This window comes from Pleurodeles waltl, chromosome 8 (genome assembly GCF_031143425.1).
Source record: "Pleurodeles waltl isolate 20211129_DDA chromosome 8, aPleWal1.hap1.20221129, whole genome shotgun sequence".
In the NCBI taxonomy this organism is placed as follows: domain Eukaryota; kingdom Metazoa; phylum Chordata; class Amphibia; order Caudata; family Salamandridae; genus Pleurodeles; species Pleurodeles waltl.
Window position 1 is genome coordinate 749165617 of NC_090447.1, and position 11371 is coordinate 749176987.

At 41.9% G+C, this 11371-nt stretch overlaps 1 long non-coding RNA gene across 1 annotated transcript; it reads right to left on the reverse strand.

Moving 5' to 3' along the window:
- Nucleotides 1–1247: 1247 nt before the first annotated feature.
- On the reverse strand, nt 1248–6371 carry LOC138250276 (uncharacterized). The gene is made up of 2 exons (XR_011194922.1): nt 6031–6371; nt 1248–1485 (listed from the first exon to the last, which is right to left on the reverse strand). It is a non-coding gene; the product is annotated as an uncharacterized lncRNA (long non-coding RNA).
- Nucleotides 6372–11371: the final 5000 nt, after the last annotated feature.

Genomic DNA, 11371 nt, shown 5'->3' on the forward strand with positions numbered 1-11371 from the left:
TTGTGCTTTTATTATTGCTGAACTCCTGAGATCTTTTGGTTACCCACCTCTAGGCTTTCCCAGCATACAGTGTAAGTCACTGTCTGTGAGGAGAAAGAGTAGCGTTGTCTTCACTTATGGGCACTGATAGGAGTTGGTGTTCCTAGTGAAGAGCCCAGGCAGAATGCTGTAAATCCAATCCTGACTGAGTCACTCCCAACAACACGGGAGGTGCTGCTGCGTCAGATGTTCCATTGCATGCGCAAGAGGGACGCTCTCTGTAACAGGAAGCATTACAATGAGACTAGACACTGATCTGAAAGATGCACAAGAGTCCATGCGTTTCTCAAAAAAAAAAGAAATTAACAACATCCACGGATCCACCCATAGATTTTGCCAAAAATGTTTTAAATACTTCTTTGCCCTGGCTGAGTGGGACCCTAGGACCAAGGCTAGGGGGATTAGGGTATTCCTACCCTGCCCCCTTTTCTTTTCTTTTTTTTTGGGAGGGGTTCCAAGATAAAGCAGAGTCCAAAATGGCTGCCAAAACATCCTGGTTGAAGTGTTGCCAGCCAATCAGATATAGGCACTGAGACTGTTGGATCTGCAGAGGATCGGCATCCCTAGACAACTATAATTATTTTTCCTTTAATATCTGAAAAACGACGGAACGGTTTTACACCACATCACAAAATCCATCAACTGCGCACCAAGATCTAGCTTCTTGTTGAATTCGGTGCATTTCTGGTCAGCGGTTCAGGCTGTAGGTGTCTAAAGACCCTATGGAAATTAACATGGGAAACTCACTTTCTTTGACACCTGCCCACCCTTTTTGTCTGCCCCCCTTTGACAGATCACTTTGAAACCTTCCATGTGCAACAAGACCCTATAGGATACTTTTTTTGGAAACTTTCATGAAGATTTGTCAAACAGTGCCAAAGATATAGCCAAGTCAAAAAGCACTTTTCCAATGGAAAATAGGTCCTAACTATAAGTACCTGCGACGTATGACTGAATGGTGTTTAAAATCTTGGAAATTCCCTAAAAAAATGAAGACACTTTATGGTGCCATACATATTTTCCTAAGTGTAGAATCATGACCGTTTTCTTTCAAGATTATACCTATCAGCAAAATTGATTTTTCCAAGGACGTATGCTTTGTCTTCAGCTGGGAGATCAAAGAAGAAGAAAAAAGACATTGATAAGGAAATATTTCCTAGCTCTGGTAACAGAAAGTTTCAATTCTATTAAGGACTCGGAGGCGAGGATTATGCAGATCTTTCTCCACTTTATTTAATAGCAGCTGAACATTAAACGACAAACTACTACTCCCATGACAGCTTGGGGAAATGGAGTATGTTAACAACCAATAAAAACATGTATTTGGAGCCAATCAGGAACAGGCGGTCCATAACATAGTCTATTGTTTGTGTCTCCTCCTCCTCTTTCATCGCGCAAGCCAGGCTGAGAATCATCGTTAAGTATCTTGCTTCTCTGTTTCAGATCCTAAGAAGAAAGAATACAATTTGAAAAAGGAACCAGGATTTTTTTTTTTTATTTGAAAGGAACATCCAATAGAAATAACTATCAAAATAACAGTTCTATATAGTAAATCAATCAAAACTATTCAACATATGAATAATGAAACATAACGAGAAATTACTTACTAAATACGGGGAGGGATCCCTTAAATTTGCAATATTTATAAGGTGATCAGGGTGGGATAATTCTTGCCTCTGAGTCCTTAATAGAATTGAAACTTTCCGTTACGATAGCTAGGAAATTTTTCATTCTATGTCAGGACCGGAGGCAAGGATTATGCTAGTTTAAAGCTTGTCCTCAACTAACTGAGCGATATCTAAAACTGGTTTAAAATAAAACCTCTTAAAAGTAGAGTCCGAAGACCAGTCTGCAGCATTCATGACACCTTCTAGACAAGCACCTAAGCTAAATGCTGTGTAAGCCGAGCAATGGTAGGAAAGGTAGGAAAGGTAACAGCTTTATGCAGCTTACGCAATGCAATAAGGAGCTTTTGTTCTCCCGGAGGGCGAATCTCTGAAGACATCTCCTCTTATGGTTTGAGGCAGCACACAACACACAGTTTTGGAGCGTCTGGGAAAGCAGGATAAGAGATTACTCTGGTATTGGTCTTTGTTCGTCTACTTACCATAAAGGAGACTCCCAAAGGGGAAAAAGTTCTGTTTGAGATGTCTAAAGCACGGACGTCAGAAACTCTTCTACAAGATATCAAACAAAGAAGCATGGCTAATTTAGCAGAAAGTTCTTTCCTGGAAAGATATTTTTTAGCATGCCAAGACAAAAAGAGGTTCTTTACTTGATTGACATCCCAAAGGGATGAATAGCGGGGTTCAGGAGATAAAGAGGGCCTTATGCCTCGGAGAAGACGACACACTAGTTTATGTTCTACCAAATTATGTCCAGCCAAAATAGCGGATCTCTATGAATTAATAGAACGATATGCGAGGCCTCTTGAAGCGAGGTCTGCAAGAAAATTAAGAACATGGGCTACATCTGTTTCCACAGGATTGAAATTCCTTCACAAACACCAACAGGACCATCTACCCCATGCTGATCTATAACGTTTACAGGTACTGGGAGCCCATGCTTTGGATAGTAACTCTTTAGCTTGTTGAGAAAGGCCTGTGACCGACCATGGTCCCCGAAAATTAGTCACGCCATCAAAGATAGGGAGCCTTCCAGAACCATCGGATGAGGCGTTTACATTCGGACTGAGAAGAAACGAAGGAAACAGGGGGAGTCGGATTGGAGAATCCCAAGAAAGTTCCTGAAGAAATGGAAACCAAACATGTGACTTCCAAATTGGGGTGATCAATACTATGGTTGCTGATTGACGACGTACCTGGGCAGACGTTCGAGTAATCATTGCAAAGGAAGGAAAAGCGTAAGCTTTCTCTTGACTCCAATCCTGAAGAAAAGCATCCGTGGAAGCTACCAACGGATCTGGTCTCCAACTGAAAAATCTGGGTAGTTAGTGATCTACTCTGGATGCAGAAAGATACACCGTAAACGGACCCCAAAGGTGCAAAAAATGAGAGAACACATCTGAATGGAGTTTCCACATACTGGAGTCCCTGAGGTGTCTGGAATGAAAATCCGCAATCTGATTGCCCGGAAAGTATTGTGCTGTGACCGAAATTTGGTGATCCAGGCAGTATTGCCAAAAACTGGTCGCCAGATTGGAGAGTGCCTTGGACCGTGTTCCCCCTAGATGATTGATATAGCGGATTGCAAATATATTGTCCATCTTTAGGAGAACACACGATTGGATTGAATCTTTGGTCCAGCACTTGAGTGCAAATGAACCAGGTAAAATCTCGAGACAATTTGTATGTAGCTTTTGTTCCTCCGGGGACTATATTCCCCTGGTGGAGAAATCTCCACATCGAGCACCCCAACCTGACCTGCTGCCATCTGATTCAATTATAAAATCTGGAGCGGAACCAAAGATTGCTCTGCTGTTCCAGGCTTCCATATGCGAAAGCCATCAATGAATTTCCTCTACAGCTTCTTGCGAGAGAAGTATATTTTGAGAGTACATTAGTCCCTTGCGAAGATGAGCTGCCTTGAGATGTTGAAGAGCTCGATAATGTAGAGGACCAGGAAAAATTGCCTGAATGGAAGAGGAGAGGAGTCCTACCAAGCAGGCAATTTGTCGAAGGGAAACCTTTGGCTTGACTAAAGTGTGACGTAATTTGTGACAAATTTTCATCATTTTGCGAGATGGAAGGCTTAGTGTAACCGAAACCGAATCTATGGTGAAACCTAGAAAGACTGTTCTTTGAGAAGGGGTTAAGAGAGATTTGGACTTGTTTATGACAAAACCTAGATCTTGTAGCAAGTTGATTGTGACCTGTAGTTGGGCAGAGAGTTGTCTGGGACATTGGGCTAAAAGTAACATGTCATTGAGGTAGATGATTAATTGTATCCCTTGCGCTCTGAGATGTTCCACAACAGGTTTGAGGACCTATGTGAAGCACCAAGGAGCTGAGGATAGACTGAATGGAAGGGTAGTGAACTTGAATGTTTGATATCTTCAAACCAATTGAAGAAAACACCTGTGTGGTGGGAAGATAGGTATAGTGAGATAAGCGTCTTTTAAGCCGAGACAACCCCACCAATCTAGAGGACGCAGTACATCTTGAAGAAGGTGAATCCCTTCCATTTTGAAATGAGGATATAGCCATTCGTTGAATTCCTTCAGATTGATCACAGGTCGCCGACCGCCATCGGCTTTGTCCACCGGGAACTTGCTTATGAACCCCAGAGGATGCGGTACCGCTGGGCAAATAGCCCCTTTGTCCAGCAATGCTGCTACCTCCGCGTTCACCAAAATGGTGTCTTGTGAGGAAAACACAAGAGTATTCGGGTGTGAGACCTGCCTGGGAGCCCCCACAAATTTTGTCTGGAATCTTTTTATTGTGTGCAAATCCCATGCATCTTTCATTATTTCTCTCCATGCCTGGGTAAAATTCGCCAAACACCCCCATACTCTTAGAAGGAAGAAGGGATAACACTTAGCAGAAGAGAATACTGTTGCAGATCCTCTACCACCTCGATGCCTGAAGCGTCTGCCTCTAGTTGGGTCGAAATTGGCAAAACGGTTCTGGTCTTGAAATTGTCCTTGCCTGGAGCCTTGTCCTCTGAAAGAGGTGAGTGATTGTGTGCAGACGACCGAGCGGCCCCTGCCTCGACTGGCTCTGTGAAAATTCGGGAGGGAAACACTCTCTACATAGAACACAGTGCCTTATCCAAGCGAGTGGACGTGTTTACGAACTTCCCTAATTCCTTTATGAAGGGTTCTCCTAATAAGCCTCCTTGAGCCACAGCACCCGCTTCAGAATCAGCCAGATCTCCTAGCTTAGGATCCACTTTAATTAACAGTGAATGATGACGTTCGGTAGAGAGAGCACAGTTTGCGTTCCCCAAAACAATAATAGCATGGTGTGCCCATCCAGAGAGGACGTCAGGAGAAATTAATGCACCAGAAGACTTAGCATCTTCAGCCATATCAAGGATTTTTGTTAAAGGGCGTAGGACATCCAGAAGTTTATCTTGACATGCCCTCCAAGATCTATCAATTCTTTTTTTAGGATCTTTTATAAATTTGTGCAAGAAAGTGGACATCCTGGGGTCCAACTCAGGAGTTATGGCGACTTTGTCTGCCAAGGAAGGGCGGGGTCATTCAGCTCTGAGACAGTTACGAGATTCTTTCTCTAGCGGTTTCCGAATGCGCCCTGCCACATAAATTGCTACTTTCTCGGACGAGGCCCATTCGGAAGACCTAGTGTAGACAATTTCATCTGGGTCTAACATATCCGAAATTGAAGAAGAGGGAACATTAAGAGCAGCCTGAGGATAGGAAGGAAGCCACGGTCTGGACAGACTGGCATCGTCATCCTGATCCCCAGAAGAATCTTTGTGTTGCAGGGAGTGGGAGAGAGGCCTTGAAGAATCTAAGGAAAGGGAACGGTCAGAGAGGGAAATTAGGGAATTTTTGACACAATCAAAAACATCTCTATCAACACCTATTTCACGAGGACGCTTAGCTGGAGTCTCGTCCGCAAAGGGATCGTTAGAGGCAGGAGGGGCTGAAGGAATGATATTAGAGGCTGTGTATTGTGCGCGCTCACGTGCTATTTGTTGAGATAGCCTGTCCTCAAGAGGACTATTTGCTTCGAAACTGCCCTGTAGATAGACGCATCAACAGCGTAAAAAAACTCATCATCATCATTAGGATCTATGATGGTATGTAAGAGGGTTAATGTAAGTAAATTACGTTAAATTAAATTGGGTAGATATAAATAATCCAGAGGCTGGGTGTCAGCATAAATCTTTAAGAGTGTGAATAAACTCAGAATATCAAAAGGCTAGAGCCAGGTTCTTTGCCTGGGAGTGTGTCTCACAAAAGGCCAATAAGGCAAAATACAGACCCAAAAGGATGTCAAAATAAACAATACAGACCCCTAAGCACAAAACGGGGCATCCAGAATTCAATATCTAAGTACTGACCCTTATTTCAATAAGCACGTCTCTCTCCAGGCAATTAGGACAGAACGCGCTGAGAGGAGGTGCGGAGCTTCGTGATATGAGGTAAAACAAAGACTCGTCTTCCTCAGCGTATCTGTTGTCAAATGAGAATTCTAAATGAGCGCCATCTGGAGGTCGTCAGAACCTCGCTGAAGTGCACCAGTAAAATACTCTCACAAAGGAGTGAGAATGCTCCCGCGATGAAATAAATCAATCTCCTTCACACAAAGGCAATAAAGAAGATTAAACAACAGATAATTGAAAAACAAATTTTAGTAGAAGAAAAGGTCCACTTATCTCAGCTGCGAGGAGCGAAGAAAGGGGAGGAGACACAAACAATGAACTATGTTAAGGACTGCCTGTTTCTGATTGGCTCCAAATACATGTTTTTATTGGTTGTTAATGTACTCCATTTCCCCAAGCTGTCATGGGAGTAGTAGTTTATTGTTTAATGTTCGGCTGCTATTAAATAAAGTGGAGAAAGATATGCATAATCCTCGCCTCCGGTCCTGACATAGAATTTGAAGAGATTTGTTTCTTCACTTTGAATTTGTGCAGGAAATTGGCATCTGAAATGTTTTTATTAATGTACTAATAGCTGATTAAACTGACTGGATTAGGTATATATTGCTAAGTGAAAACTTGGTGCATATTAGCACAGACAAAAAAAAATACCTTAGTTTTGGGCAATTTATCCATTCAGTCTATTGTTGTAATGCTTAGGACAGAGGTCTTCAAACTGGAAGTGCAGGAAGAGCAAGGGGTCAGGGCTAAATGTATCTTCTGGGGCTCTGCCCACTCGCCTAGAGGAGCATCATTATGAAAACAGTGCTTTGTTCTAGTGGAAAATACAGAGAGGAAATGAGTCACTGTGATGAGCCACCCCTATCTTCTTTTGTTACTCATATTCCGACTGAAAGTCAGTATCACTAAGTACCCCTCTTTGTTCTGATAAAGATTTATACTGTGGATGTGTTTACACTTCAGGAATACAAGACGCTCATTAGCACTGACAATTGTAGTTGATGGCATTTTTAAAAGGGACAAGGGCAATGTTTGAATTGCTAAATATATACTGAGCTGCTAATTTTATAGAATAATTTTGAAAAAATATGTTGTCAGTCTAGGAGCCCTGAAGAACGTTTTTCACAGGACGGGGGCACGACATTTAAACGGTAAAATAAAACTTGCTTAGGATATCTGTTACCGACTTCCAGCATCTGTTAGAACAGTTCATAGAGTTTTGTTGAGTTAAAAGTATTTGAATAAACAGATTATAATCGAAGTTGAATCTTGACTGTTGCAAATTCCAGAAGGGGCTTGGACATCATTCTGGAAATGTGGAGTGTTGTGGAAACTATTACTGCGTTACAGAAGATCTAATAATTTATTAAACAGGAGGGGGGCTGCTCTACAGAAACCTTGAAAATATGTGTGGTTTGGCGAACCTGTTCTTCTCACCAGTCATTCCTATCCCATATTCAAAGACTGCTGCTGGATGCATTTGCAGAAGAGCCAAAGCAGCAGTGGAAATCACTGTAATATACAGTCATCAAGAACTAATGCATGGCAGCTAGCGACTGCTCTCTGCATTGTCAACAGTGATGATTCTCAGTTTTCTCTGAATCATCAACTTGGTAGGTAAGACAGTTCAATCAATCAAATTAAGCTTTATTCTATTTTTGAATAAAAAATCTGAAAAGCATACAATACATAATACAATATCATACACATTAAAAATCAGACGCCGATACATATGTTAAAAACAAAGGCCCTTATTTATACTTGGTTTGTGTTGAATTAGCGTTTTTTTTTTTTTTTTTACGCTAATTCAGTGCAAACCTAACTCCATATTTATACTTTGGCGCTAGACACGTCTAGCGACAAAGTGATGGAGTTTACATCGTTTTCTGGAGGGGAAAACCTACCTTGCGTCAATGAGAGGCAAGGTGGGCGTTCACGTCCAGAAAAGGACAATATGGCCTTTGCGCCATATTTATACTCCTGCGCTAAAGTCCAGCACGGGGGATGGGGGCCTAAAATAATGGCGCTAAGCTTGCTTAGCGCCATTATTTAACGCCTGGGTCTGGGCAGGCGTAAGAGGACCTGTAGGCAGATTACCCACAGGTGCCCTTCCCTCTCCCCTGGGACATCCCCACCCACCCCTACCCACACCTAAGGATGGGGGACCCATCCAAGGTAAGTCCGGGTGAGTATTTTTTTTTTGCCAAACACCGCTTGGGGCCCTAACTTGGGGCCCCCTCCACGGCGCTGGCCCCAATGGCCATGCCCAGGGCACATTTGTCCCCTGGGCATGGTCATTAGGGTGGTGGGCATGGCTCCTGTCTTTACTAAGGCAGGAGCCATGTCCATCGGGCTTGTGCGCCAGAAAACGTTGCTACACTGCCTAGAGGCAATTTTCTTGCCTCTAAACAGTGTAGCACCATAATTTGGTGCACAAGCCCTGGTTCCACCTACGCCTCTCTGGCCCTGTAAGCGTCCTTTACAAGGATGCTAATAGGGACTTAGCGCTGGCTAGCCCCATTCCATAAGTATGGCACTGAGCCGGCATCATGGAATGGCGCTATACTTTTTGCCGCAAACCTGCGCTAATGCAGGTTTGCGTCAAAAAGTTTAAATCTGCTCCAAAATGAAAAAAAAAAAAGAACCGTAAAAAACAGAATTGCAATATGATAGTCTAATACAAACAGCACAGTAATAATCATTAGAAAAAAGAACAGCAGAGGAAAAAAAGGAGAAAAGAGCGGTTTCCTCACCCGACTCACTGTCCATAGGTAGTTGGTACTAGATATATTGCAATGAATAACTACTGCCTGCAGAGTTTTCTAGAGCAAATAAAACTGTGCAAAATGTAATTTCTTAAGAGCAAATACTGATAAGACTAACTAGGGTAATTCTTCATTGTCATCATGTAGATAAAGGTTTCCATAAACATGTATAGTAGCAGGATAAAAATACAAAATCATAACCCCAGAACCACCCTATTTCCCTGCTCCTCACCTGAGGCAGACCGATACAGAAATATACTTGTAAACCATCAAACAAGTGTACTCTGTATGTAAGAGCTGCAGATGAAATAGGGTTGGTCTACATTGCTGAATATTTGAAAACTTCAGCAAAAGCAATAGGAAGCATTTCCTCTGGATGGCATAGAGTTTACAAAAAAGCATGAAATGTAACAAAGATGGAGCTGTCATTGAGTCACATGGACAAGGCTCTAGGCAAGAATCGTGAAAAGCACGGCTGGGATAAGCTACCAAAAAGTATGCAATTCCAAATCTAAACCTAGTTCAGTAAAAGCACTGGTTATGGGACAATGGAAACAAGAGATATGGCTCCATAGTGTGTGTAGTGACCAAGGGGAGATAGGTTGCCACATTCTATTTCCCTCTTTCAATTATGCACCTAGATTGTTCTCTCAGGGCAAAGAAGTCATCTCTAAGTTGTTATTTTGAGATGTTGCTCAGTAAGAGAGGATTGTGATAACAATCCTCCCTCCCTAATAGGGAGAGCTGCTCCTTCACATAGCTCAACCATTTAAATTTGGAGGCCAAGTCAGAAGACATGGCTTTGTTAATTATAGATGGGTTCAGCAGAGTTTCCTCCTTAACCCAGATTGCTATCCATACCAACAGGGGCGCTATTTTAACATGACCCTCAAGCCGAACCAGCCCCAGTTCAGAGTGGCAGATTGTAATTAGGAAGCTATTTGGTACTGAGAGAAGCTTCCTTAAAAAATTATTTTCAGCCACTTGCAAGATGTTAATGTCACAATAACCTCAGACCCCTGCACCAAATGTAGCCAATGACAGACATTTTGCACAGTAATTATTCAACATTGCGCCCAGTGGTTTTCTGACCAATCTCTGGGCAAATGTAAAAAGAGCTGTGGTAGCTTCCTCAACGTTAAGCCTTTTACACCTATTTAGATGGGATCACAAATTATTACAGCCAAACGGGATGTCTAAATACGTAAAGGTGCTTACTTTTGATATTTTTCCCCCATCCAAAAACTCTGGTTTAGGTGCTTTAGAGAAGGGCCCAATACCCATCACAAGTGATTTAGAAATATTTGTTTTTAAACCCAAACCATTCATGAACAAAAAGAACCTATGTTTTTAAGCCCAAACCATTCATGAACAAAAGGAAACCATCTAACAGTTCTTGTAGGCTTACAACCATTATAGATATTAATACAGTGATCCACATTCAGCAGAGCAGGAAGTTTCCTGTGACCAACACTTGGTGGATCTGCCTCCACTGCAAGAAGATGCTTTTCAAATTCATTTATACAAATACAAAATAAGAAAGGGGCGAAAACGCAGCCGTGCCTAACGCTGCTCTTGATGCCCAATGCATCAGACTATTGCCCTTTTTAAAAATGGGTATAATATTTGCACTGCGCCACATTTTAGGGGGACCGACTTTAGCCACAGATCTCATAACATTTACTTTTAATGGGGCCCAAAGTTCCTGATTTTCCAAGAAAATATCAACAGGGACCCCCTCTGGGCCATTGGCCTTGTTTCTCCTTGACTGGTCAGGGCAGAAGTCACCTCCCCATAAATTGGCGGCTCTAGAGACCGTTTTTCAGGGTTGCCGTTAAAGGAAACCCTTAATAAGGTACTGCCCGCTTCCTTACTACTGCAATAACTGGCCGACAAATGCTCAACTCAATCTTGAGGAAGGATGCTAACATCTATAAGCCAGTTCATTTGTTAATCTCCAGATCCAATTTGTAATTGTTAAGTGCCTTGATACTATTCTGATAGTTTTAACCCCAGATGTTAATGTAAATTAGATATTAGCACCTAAAGGTGAATGTTGAGTGTTGGACAGAAAGGGAGATTCTCCAATTATCATGATGAGAGAATCTTGATTTCATCAAAGACAACGGAGGCTATCATTATACATAAGTCCTTTATTGCTGCCCCAACATGCAGCCCTTTAAGGAATAAGCATACATCATCAAGTGAACATATTCCATATTGGAATCTTGCTCTAACATATCTTACCATAGGAACAGCCATCTTTGTCTTTTAGGCTGCGACATAGGAATAAAATTGTTTGTGATACAATATGGAACTTGAAATTGTATTTGTCTCCAATTAGATGTTTCCTACAAAGACAAATAAAGTTTGAGAAATGTTTTCAGATAAAATCTCACTCTCCAAAACCAAATATATATATATATATATATATATATATATATATATATATATATTTTAATATCACTACTACATCCCACCTGATACATGATATAACATAAACAGGGTGAGGTGGGTGTGATAACGATAGCCTC